The 12,801-nt window shown below is 39.8% G+C and overlaps 1 protein-coding gene across 4 annotated transcripts in view; it reads right to left on the minus strand.

The window, feature by feature from the left end:
* FHIT (fragile histidine triad diadenosine triphosphatase) overlaps positions 1 to 12,801 on the minus strand; it is a 1,443,778-nt gene that overhangs the window by 383,615 nt on the left and 1,047,362 nt on the right. The gene's annotated exons all lie outside the window — the stretch shown is intronic.

Below are 12,801 nucleotides of genomic sequence, written 5' to 3' on the forward strand. Positions count from 1 at the left end.
ACTTCCTAAATCTATTAGTTTTTTTCTTTTAATAAACTCTTGGTGACACAAGCCTTGTTCTGATTCAACAAGATCATATAACCATTAACATACTCCCCAGAAATTATATGCATCTTTAAATAGGGGCATCTTGTTATTTGTATTAGGAAGCTCTTCAAACACTGCCAAACCTTTGACTTTAATGTCCAGATTGCTCAATTTAGTATAAGTGTTCAAACTAACTTAAGAATCATTATTGAAACAAAACGTAGTATTCAAGTGAAATATGAATATATAGCTAGCCAAAGAGATGGCTCAGAGAGTAGGCAATCTTAATGTGCAAGCATGTCAGAGAACCTTAGTTTGAATTTACAGTACCTATATAATAGTTATATATGCCTATAACCTCAGTGTTAGGATAGGGGGAAGTCAGGTAGATCCTAGACAACCCAGTGGCAGTCACCCTAGCCAAAATATTACTTACAGTTTTGTGAGAGGTTCTGCTTCAAAGTAATACACTGAGAGTTATAGAAAATATTTGCCACCTTGCTCTGGCCTCTGCATGGGTGTGCAGAGGTACACACACCAGCATCTTCACATTCCCAGAGTGAAAACACTCTTCTACTCTTACCCATTCATCCCTTAGGATAATAGATTAGAAGGTAAGGCTGTCCTTCCATAAGTAAAGAAGGTATTCATTGAGTAGTCACTATGGATTAGATATTAGAACAGGTGCTCAAGAAACTACAGCCAACAGGATACAATTTTTCCTTTTAAATGAAACAGGAACAAATTTTAGGGTGGTCAAAAAAAGAACAGGAGTTGTTTTGGAACTAACTGGGTTGCTGGGGTAATAAACAGATGACAAGTGGGAAAGGTGCCAAGCTGATGAGCAACGGCCATGACCAGCACTGGAGATGGAGTACAAACAGGCCACGCCATGTTCACTCCATAAACATCATACAAAACAACGGGTAGATATATCAAAGACATCCTTTGCCTGGACCATGAGATCCCATGGAGGAGCTCTGTGGTCATCCCACCTCTGTGCCTTCTAAGCTTTTGACAGGTCCATGTGCATGGTAGACATGCATCCCACTGGATAGTCACTCAGATGGACCCTCAGATAGTTCCATGTCATTTTGGGTCCTTCGTTGTTCTGAAACATTCCCTTGCTAGGTACTTCATCCTTTCTCTCACAGTTCTTCTTCCTCAGCATATGACTTTGTTTCTGGATAAAGGGCCTGTGCTAGTGCTTTCTTTGAATAAATTCAACAACTTTGTTCCTCAAGAATTTTTATCAGTAATCTTTCATTCCTATACATGTCCAAGGCATTTTGAAACCAAGTTGATGTTATTTTCAGACTGCATGATACTGTCCTTAAAATCCATACTCTCTGGCTCTCAAGAACCCTAAATATATATAATTAGTAACATAGATTCCCAAAAATGCCATAATTCATTTTGAGTAGTTAAATTATGTTTTGTTTCTTTTTTTTATACCTCGTGACTTTTTTTTTTCAGCTCCAACTTCTTGTTTTTAATTTGTTATCAAATTGAAAAAAAAAAAGAGTTCATTTTTGGTTTGTAGGAACGCATAATCTGTTCTGTGGATTGAAGAATATATTGCCATTTAATTCTTAAATGACTCATCTCCCTAATGACACTTAGTTTTCAATCCAGAGGTGTACCTTTCTTCATTATCCATAATTCCCATGTTTACTTTTAAAACTTTTAGCCTCAAGTAGTTCTGTATTTCTCTCTGGGCTTCTCTGTGTCACTCCAAATTGCTTCCTCTAACAAAAATTCACATGCTCTAAATTTGGTCCACTAGGTGACTGGAGTGAGAGGTAGTGGGACAATAGAGAAGCTTGCTCAGAAGAGTGGAATCCGAATGACAAGATTAGTATTTTGTTTTTACAAGATCCTGGCTTAGTACTCTTGAGACTGGAGTAAGTATGTTAGTAATGACCTAGGCCTCACCAACTCACAGGACCAATTACTATGGGAAAAGCTTCCCACATCTGTCTCCCCTTGATCATTTCCTTCCAGATGCCCCTCCCCCACAACCTCTCTACCATGATAAAACAGGCCTTCAGCAGCACCTGAGCAAACTCCCTATAATTTCCTGAAATTCTAGAACTATGGGACAAAATAAACATTATGTTACCTGTCTCATGTATATTGTTACACGTATATGTAACAATAAAACTGATTCACCTTGTTCAAAAATAATTTTCTCTCTCCAAATCACTTGAAAGAGAACTGGTAAGATCAAGCATGTTTGCTTAAAATGCAGTTGTACTGATTTGGCTTGCATAGTTCCTAGATAACTCATATTTACAAAACTCTAATCTCACATTTGTGTGACAAAGTCACTACATTGATATGTCATCTGCTTGTTAAGACAGTTGTCATGCTCTTTGTCTTTTATAAAACAAGAGTCACTCACAGTGGAGACAGTGATAATTATGTCATTTTGTGTGGTTGTGGTGTGTGTGTGTGCGTGTGTGTGTGTGTGTGTGTGTGCCCATGCACGTGCACTTTCTTCTATCAGTATCAAATAAACCATGAGAAGGTAGAGAGGAGGTTGTTCCTTCTCAAAGGCCTATCTGTAGTACTAAATTCCAATCCTAGCTCAAACTATATGGTCAGTAATAAAACTGGAACTGAAAAGAAAGCCAAATCCACAATATGGGCATTTTTATTCTATGGGGTGTCTGCATATAAAAATTTGGATAAGCATGATTTTGAGTCCTTGACACAGTAATAGAATGGAGAGTGGAAATAGCCATTCAGCATATTGGGTGTAGCATCCTTACTTGGAAGGTACTTTCATGGTTGAATGCATGTGCATTAGCTAACAAACGGGTGGGAATATTCTGTGTAACTAGTAAGGACTAATGAATTAATGAAATGTCTTATGAGGTTGCTGGCTGATCAGCAGTCTCTAGGCCCCCCTCCTTCACCTCTATCTCTACTAGCTTCTTTCCACACTGATTTTCATGGCTCTGTATTCAAAAGCTAAGGTAAATGAAGTGAAACTCTGGAGAATGATCAACACTAATAGAGTAGACTGAAAGTTTTTAGACCGAAATTCCTATTGCTTAAGTCACCATCAAACACATTTTATTACATTTGAGCAATATTTAAAAGAACATCACACTTTAATCTGTTCCTGCGTTAGCTTGCTGGAGATAAATGAGATTCTGAAAGAGTAACTGGGGGAATTAACATGTAACCATCTACCCAGTACAGATTTCTTAAAAGGGAATTGATTTTGTATCTAGTGAAATATAAAAGACATATTCATGCTATGAATCCAGGATATAAAGTTTACAGACAGTGAAACCGTAATGGAAACGTTGTGGTCTTCACTATCTGGTCTTTGTCATCTTTGTTTTTAGGGTACCAAGAATCTCATCCTCTGAAGGGTGAAGACCTGAGGACTGGTACAGACTGTGCACAGTACACTCCGTGACAGATCCTATCAGATCCAACGTTCTGAGCCGAAAGAGCATGATGCTCTCTCCCGCCCACCTGCCCTGCCCACCTCAGACCCGCCCCACCCCACCTTTCCCTTGGAGAGGAAATTTGCACCCTAAGCATTGCCAAGTAAAACCCACTGAACTTGTGCAGCTACAAACCTTCAAGAGCTCTTCTTGTTCAGATGGATAAAGTGGAAAACCAGAAAAGGCAGGGGTGGGAAGAAGAAAGGAGAGTGGAAGGGAGGAGAAAGAAGGCGAGGGAAGGGGAGGGAGGGAGAGGAAAGGCGAATGAATAACCTGGAGATTGTTCTACATCTTAAGGTTCTTGCCTACTTCTGACTTTAGTAAATACAGCAATTCTTTGTTATCAGAAACAGTGAGACTTCAAGCTTTTTGGCTAATATCCATTTATCAGTGAGTATACAACATGTGTGTTCTTTTGTGACTGGGTTACTTCACTGAGGATGATATTTTCTAGTTCTGTCCATTTGCCTGCAATTTTGATAAAGTCATTGCTTTTAATAGCTGAGTAGTACTCTATTGTGTAAATGTACTACAATTTCTGTATCCATTCCTCTGTTGAGGGACATGGGGGTTGTTTTCAGCTTAAGCCTATTATAAATAAGGCTGCTATGAACATAGTAGAGCATGTGTCCTTGTTATATGTTGGAGCATCTTTTGGGTACATACCTAGGCTCAGTATAGAAGGGTTCTCAGGTAGTACTATGTTCAAATTTCTGAGAAACTGCCTGATTCATTTCCAGAGTGCTTGTAGCAGCTTGCAATCTAAGCAGCAATGCAGAGGTATTCCTTTCTCTTCACCCTCATCAGCATCTGTTGTTACCTGACATTTTTATCTTAGCCATTCTAACTGGTGTGAGGTAGAATCTCAAGTTCATCTTGATTTACATTTTCCTGATGACTAAAGATGTTAGGCAAAAAGCTAGGAATAGCCTTAATACAACACACAGACCACATTAAACTCAAAATGAAGGAAGACTGAAGTATAGATGCTTCAGTCTTACTTAGAAGGGGGAACAAAATAATTACAGGAAGTGGAGGAAGGGACCTGGGAGGGAGAGTGGAGGGGAAGGAAAAGAGGAGGAAGGACCAGGTGTGGGAGGAGACTCGGGGGAGATGTACAGGAGGTCAGAAAATTGAACAGAGGTGTGTAGCAGCAGTGGGGGTTGGGGAACTGGGGGTAGCCGCTAGAAAGGCCCAGATGCCAGGAAAGCAAGAGGTTCCAAGGACCCAACAAGGATGACACTAGCTGATATGCCCAACAAAGGGGATAGGGAACCTGAAGAGACCACATCCATAGGTTAGGCATGGCACCCTGTTGAGGGATGGAGAAACTCGCCCATCTGAAAACCAGTAACCCGTAATTGCTCCTGTCTAAGGAAAATACAGGGACAAAGTGGAACAGAGACCGAAGGAAAGGCCATCCAGAGACTGCCCCACCTAGGGATCCATCCCATCTAGAGACACCAAACCCAGACACTATTCCTGATGCCAAGAAATGCTTGCTGACAGGAGCCTGGCATAGCTGTTTCCTACAGATGCAGATGCTCACAGGCAAACATCAGACTAAGCATAGGGACCCCAATGGAGCGGGAAAGGAAAGACTGAAGGAGCTGAAGGGGTTTGCAACCTCATAGGAAAAACAACAATATCAACCAACAAGACCCTCCAGAGCTCACAGGGACTAAACCACCAACTAAAGAATAAACATGGAGGGACTCAGCGCTCCACCAACTGCATATGTAGCAGAGAATGGCTTTATCTGGCAGCACTGGGAGGGGAGACCCTTGGTCCTGCAGAGGCTTGATTTCCCAACATAAGGAAAACTAGGGCAGTGGGGTGGGAGTGGGTGGGTGGTTAGGTGACCACTCTCATAGAATCAGTGGGGAGGGTGGATGAGATCAGGGAGGGGAAACTATAAAGGAGGAATAACATTCGAAATGTAATTAAATAACCAATAAAAAAACAAACACAAACAAATAAAAATGTAGTGAGGCTCCTTAGATTTCTGTCTTCACCCCCTCTCTCTGCTCCATATCTGCCCAGTATGGAAGGCACTGTTCTCCTGCGGCCTGGGGAAGGCCAGAGTCACTGACTCTGCAGCATCTACCCCAAAAAGTAGGGCACACACTGGGCAACTCTTAACTTCTAACTTCCCATCTCATACCTCCCTGGTAGCTACCCTGTCTTTTTTCTTCTTCTTTTTTAATCTTAAAAAAGGCAGCATTTCAAATGACCTAAATCTAAAAGTAGGTTACTTCCCACTCATAACTATTTCAAACAGCATCTATGAAGCCCTACAACTTCCATTTTTAAGACTTTCACCCCTCCCTTAATAAACAGAAAATCCATAGCTTGGTTGCCATTTGGTCTATCACACTCCAAAGGAACCCAGGTCCTTAGTACTGCAGATCGTTCTTGTAACAACTATTTATTCTAAGCTGATTTTACCACTACTGAGACGCAACATGAGCACAGGTCTTCCCGTGTTTTGCCTGAGGGACCGGTTCAAGTGTGATCTGCCTGGCATAGATGCTATTCAAAGCATACCTCAGTGACGAACCCAACTATATTTCTGGAGAAAACATGTTTAAACATAAGTTAATGTGTAATGCATCTAGACCAAAACAGACATACAAAAATACCCATGAAATAGCTACATTTCCATAGTAAGCTCAAGTATATTTGCTACACTTTGCAGTTAGAATACAACTGTATATTTGCAGAGACACCCAGAACAGGTGGTCCTACCAACATCCTATTCTGTGCTGGAGAGACTCATTCCCATTGTTCCACCTGGTAACTCTAAATGCAGTCATCCTCAGATCAGGTTGTAATTGACCCACTGAAACATTTAAAGAGTAGAAAGTCAGAGTTTCTAGGCGTGGGGCATACATGCTTCTGTAATACTTCATAAGTTTGTACTTACACAGCTGACAGAATACACAAATGCGAAATGCAGTGGCCTTGTTCATAAATAATGTATTCATACACATGATTCTAAGCTTGGCCTTGTATATACACCTTGCAAGGCTTTCTTTTATAACACTGGCTTTCTTTTCAGTTTTCCCCGACTGTCTTATGGATGTACAAATACATTCTCTCTCTCTGTCTCTCTCTGTCTCTCTCTCTCTCTGTGTGTGTCTCTCTCTTTCTCCTCTCTCTCTCTCTGTCTCTCTGTCTCTCTCTGTCTCTCTCTGTGTCTCTCTGTCTCTCTGTCTCTCTGTCTCTCTCTCTCTCTCTCTCTCTCTCTCTCTCTCTGTTGAATATCATCTACCACCATTTATTTCGAGACCTTCAACGGGAGGTGCCTGTGTGCACCCCATGTGTGTAATGAACCTATTTGTGTCTCTCTGTATGTGCATATGTGTGCACGTGCATTCCTTGTCTTCTTATCAGGTTGTATTGTTGTGGTCTTAGCATTATATCATTTCACTTGCATCTTAGGGTTTGTTTCTCTAGAATCTTCGATGTACAGAGGCAGCATTTATTAATATGAAATGAGAAAGGGGGATAGGGCTTAAAGGACGAGATGGAGTGAGAAAAGGGGAAAGAAGAAAAGGAAACAGAGAAGCCAGGAGATCACAAAGTATAGAAAACAGAAAAGAAAAGTTACTGATGGGGAAAATACAGGAAGGATGGGGGAGGACTCTGCCACAAGGAAAATGGAGAGTCAAGAATGTCATCAACAGAGAGAAAACAATGAATGGAAAACAGTACCAAAGGAGACCAAAGGTAAAATACAAAAGAAATGAGCAGGTTCTAAACCAGAGATCTGCAAAGAAAGTTTCTTTTTAACCTTACCTGTATTAGATTTAAAAAATAAAAGTAGAAATTAGCACCCAGGGCTTAACAGGAAAGGGTAAGTAACATTCTCAAAAAGCCTCCTCCTGAGACCAAGCAAACAGCAGAAACCAAATCACCTGGCATGAGATGCTCAAGTGAGGAAGAGAGGCTGAATTAAAAACTGAAAACCTGGGTAGAGCAAACTGCTCAGCTGAGACTCTGCCCTCACAACCGGGAACTGGAAAGAACCTTTCCTTCAAATACTAGATTTTCTCCTTTTTCTTTAATCATGCATTGCTTGAATAAATGCAACCTCTAGCCTGCCAGCCTTCCTTCCTCATCAACACCTTTCAACTTTAGTGGAAAGCAGAGATTTGACACAATGTAACCCAACTTTGATTGCTTTGTCCTGAGAAAGGAAAGATGCACTTGGCCTGTATCTCTAGCAACTGCAAGAAGCAAAGTGCAGATGCCTTAGCTCAGGCAGCTGCTAGTCACCAGCAGATGTAGCATAACTCCCAATACTTCTGCTCAAAAATGTCTCTGGTGTGAAAGTGCTGATTTTATCCTGTGCTAATGGGAAATATTTGAGTTGTCAGAGAGAAGGCTTTGGAGGCAAAACAATCTTAAACTGGTCTGCTTTCTAAATTTTCTTCATTGGGAGAATGGCTCAAGTCCAAAACCTGCCTGGTACTTCTCATCACCCCTTCCAGGGTTACATCTTCTTTGGAGCCTGTCTTGACGACATTCCTGCTATCTCCTTCCCCACCCCCATCACACTAAATCATGCCAAAGCCAAATCCTAAATTTGCTTATCATCAAATCTCTGCATGTGGCATTCAGTCATTGTGAGACACCTATGTTCTGGTTGGCCTGCAAATGTCATTTTGGTTAAGGAAAGGTGGTAGGGACAGTCTGTGGTCACCATCAAGATTATTTCCACCAAACCCAGAGTTGCCCACCTGACACTTGTCGGGAATGTGATTCAATCTTACGCTGAGAGAATGAAGGATTCCACATTCCATACTCCTTCAGCCCAGAAGAACAAGGTTCTGCATGATGATACAAGTTCACAATCAAGCTTAGATTTCCATCTCATTATCTGGCACCCATTCAAAAACCACACTGCTTTTTTTTTTTTTTTTTTTTTTTTTTTTTTGTAACAAATATAATTATATGGCACTTAATTCTACTCCTTTCTACCTGTCCATGACTGGTGGACTTAACATTCAATTTTCATTATTGCTAGAGATTTGTATTCATTTACTCTTCACATTCTGAGGCTTACATTCTCTATACTGCAAACATGACCTTAAATATTCAGTTATTGGGGTTGGCACCGTGGAGCTCTGAGCACCAGATGCTGCACTGTGAAGACTTCGTTGCCTCTTGCTTGCAGGAGGAAATGCATAGGGACCTACTAGGATGCCCACTTTTTACACGGCCATGCACTTTGTGGGAAAGCTGAGTGGCTACAGAGGGATGACCTTTGCTGGTTTGCATGGTGTTGCTCCCTGTCTTCTAGCACTTTTTATATAGTGTGATTTTCAATAGGATGTGGCAGATAAAACACAGAGACTTGCTTAGGAAAAAAAACATTAACCAGGAAAATAATGTATCAGCGAATGTCTCTTTGCCTCTAGTGTGAATACCTCTAAAGGGACTGCATCTTTAAAGATGTTTCTATTTTAAAATATATACATAGACATGGAACAATTTATGATACTTTCACTAAATGTGTAGGATCAACACAGTTAGTTGCCAATGAGAACAGTGGAGAAGCTTTCTCTAAGAGTTTCTCACCTCCCCAGGGCAAGATGCTTTCCTCTGATGGAAACTCTTGTTGCAGAGCGATTCTGGAAGTTCAATAAACAACACTGGAACAACGAATCTTCTTCTCATTTCAGCTCACAATGCAAAGTAGAGGTGAAAATTGTCAAGCAGACCCTTGGACAACAAAATGCTTTCTACAAAAAATGCTAAAATGCCATCTTAGTAAGAGCAAATGTCTGAGGCTCAAGGAGTTTGCTTAGTGGTTAGGTGCATGTGAATATGGTTTTTGCACTCATATAGTAGCCACGAACAACCTGTAATGACAGCTGTAAGTGATCTGATGCTCTCTTTTAACTTCTGTGGGCTGCTATATGCATGTGGTACAAAGGTCACAAAAGAAGCGTCAACAGATATAAAAAGATTGAAATACTCCCATGCATCCTATCAGATCACTATGGACTAAGGCTGGCCTTTAGTAACAACAAAGACAACAAAAAGCCCATATACACATGGAAGCTGTACAATGTTCTATTCAATGAAAACACAGTTAAGGAAGAAATTAAGGATTTTTGAGAATTTCATGAAAATGACACCACTACATACCCAAACTTATGGGATGCAATGAAAGCAGTTCTGAGAAGAAAACTCATAGCTCTGAGTGCCTCCAAAAAGAAACTGGAGATAGAATACACTATCAGCTTGACAGCACAGCTGAAAGCTCTAGAACAAAAAGAAGCACATACACCCAAGAGGAGTAGATGGCAGGAAACAATCAAACTCAGCAGAAATCAACCAAGTAGAAACAAACAAACAAAAAAACCATACAAAAAAAATCAACAAAACAAGGAGCTTGTTTTTTTAGAAAATAAACTAGATTGATAAACCCTTAGCCAGAAAAACTAGAGGGCACAGAGAGAATATCCAAATTAACAAAATTAGAAATGAAAGGGGAGCCAAAACAACAGAAACTGAGGAAATTCAGGAAATAATCTGTTCCTACTACAATAGCCTATACTCAACAAAACTAGAAAACCTGGAGAAAATGGACAAATTTCTATACAGATACCAGACACCAAAGTTAAATCAGAATTAGATAAACCATTTAAGCAATCCTATAACTCCTAAAGAAATAGAAGCAGTCATCAAAAGCCTCCCAACGAAATAAAGCCTAGGACCAGATGGATTCGGTGCAGAATTCTATCAGACATTCATAGATGAACTAATACCATTACACTCCAAACTATTTCACAAAATAGAGGCAGAGGAAACATTACCCAATCATTCTTTGAAGCCACAATTACTCTCATTCCTAAACTGCATAAAGACCCTACAAGAAAAGAGAACTTCAGACCAGTCTCCCTCAGGAACACTGATGCAAAAATACTCAGTAAAATTCTTGCAAACCAAATCCAAGACCACATCAAAATGATCATTCACCATGACCAAGTAGGCTTTATCCCTGGCATGCAGAGATGGTTCAATATATGGAAATCCATCAACATAATCTACCATATAAACAAACTCAAGGAAAAAAAAACACATAATCATCTCACTAGATGCTGAGAAAGCATTTGACAAAATTCAACACCCCTTCATGTTAAAAGTCTTGGAAAGAGCAGGAATCCATGGCCCATATCTAAACATAGTAAAAGCAATATACAGCAAACCAGTAGCCAAACAGTGAGCTAAACAATGAGAAACTTAAAGCAATCCCACTAAGATCAGGAATTAGACAAGGCTGCCCACTCTCCTCCTACCTATTCAGTATAGTACTGGAAGTCCTGGCCAGAGCAATTAGACAACAAAAGGAAGTCAAACAAATACAAATCAGAAAGGAAGAAGTCAAAATATCACTCTTTACTGGTGATATGATGGTATACTTAAGAGATCCCAAAAGATCCACCAGAGCACTTTTACAACTGATAAACAAATTATGCAAAGTGGCTTGATATAAAATTAACTCAAATGAATCAACTGACTTCTTCTACTCAAAGGATAAACATATTGAGAAAGAAATCAGGGAAAAGATACCCTTCACAAGAGTCACAAAAAATATGAAATACCTTGGTGTGACCCTAACTAAGCAAGTGAAAGATCTTTATGACAAAAACTTCAAATCTCTGAAGAAGGTAATAAAAGAAGATCTCAGAAGATAGAAAGATCTCCCATGCTCATGGATTGGCAGGATAAACATTGTAAATAAAAATGGCCATCGTACAAAAAGCAATCTATACAATCAAATGTCCATCAAAATTCCAACTCAATTCAGTTGGAAAGAACAATTTGCAAATTCATCTGGAATAACAAAAAACCTAGAATAGTGAAATCTCTTCTCAAAAATAAAGACACTTCTGGGGTAATCACCATCTCTGACCTCAAGCTATATTACAAAGCAATTGTATTAAAAACTGCATGGTATTTGTACAGAGATAGGATCAATACAGCAAAATAGACGATCCAGAAATGAACTCTCACACATATGGTCACTTGATCTTTGAGAAAGGAGCTGAAAACTTCCAATGAAAAAAAAAAACAGAGTCTGCAACAAATGGTGTTGGTTCAACCTGTAGTCAGCTTGCAAAAGAATGCAAATTGATTCTTTCTCATCTCCTTGAACAAAGCTCAAGTTCAAGTGGATCAAAAGATCTCCACATAAAACCAGGCACACTGAAACTATTAGAAGAGAAAGTGGGGAAAAGCTTAGAACACAAAGGCACAGGCGATAATTTCGTGAACAGAATACCAATGGACTGTGCTCTAAGATCAAGAATTGATAAATGAGACTTAATGAGATTTCAAGCTTTCTGGAATGCTAAGGACACTTTCAAGAAAACAAAAGGGCAGCCAACAGACTCAGATAGAATATTTTCCAATCCCACATCTGATAGTGGTCTAATATCCAATACATACAAAGAACTCAAGAAGCAAGACTTCAGAGAATGAAACAATCCTATTAAAAACTTGGGTACAGATCTAAGCAAAGAATTCTCAACTGAGGAATACCAAATGACTGAGAAGCACCTAAGGAAATGCTCAACATCCCTAGTCATTAGGGGAATGTAAATCAAAATAACCCCAAGATTCCAACTCACACCAACCAGAATGGCTAAGTCAAAAACTCAGATGCTGGCAAGGATTCAGAGAAAGAGGAACACTCCTCCCCTGTTGGTGGGGTTGTAAGCTGGTACAACCAGTCTAGAAATCAGTCTTGTGGTTTCTCAGAAAATTGCATATAGTACTACCTGGAAACCCAGTTATTCCACTTCTGGGCATATACCCCAAAGATGCTCCAACATACAATAAGGACACATGCTCCACCATGTTCATAGCAGCCTTATTTATAATATCCAGAAGCTGGAAAGAATCCAGATGTCCTTCAGTAGATGAATGGATACAAAAATTGTGGTGTATTTACACAATAGAGTACTACTCAGCTATTAGAAACAATGACTTTACAAAATTCCTAGCCAAATGGATGGAACTAGAGAGTATCATCCTGAGTGAGATAACCCAGTCACAAAAGAACAGATATAATATGCAGTCACTGATATTTGGATACTAGCCCCAAAAAGCGCTGAATACACAAGAACCAAACTCACAGACCATATGAAGATATAAGGGAAGAAAGGCTAAAATGTGGAAGCCTCAGTCCTTCTTAGAAAAAAAAAAAAAAGTGTATAGTACCCTCTCAGTGTATGGTATAACTAGACCTTAAATCATTAATAATGCAAGGGCTAAGAATGGAGCCTGGTGG

The sequence above is a fragment of the Micromys minutus genome (genome assembly GCF_963924665.1).
Source record: "Micromys minutus genome assembly, chromosome: 12".
In the NCBI taxonomy this organism is placed as follows: domain Eukaryota; kingdom Metazoa; phylum Chordata; class Mammalia; order Rodentia; family Muridae; genus Micromys; species Micromys minutus.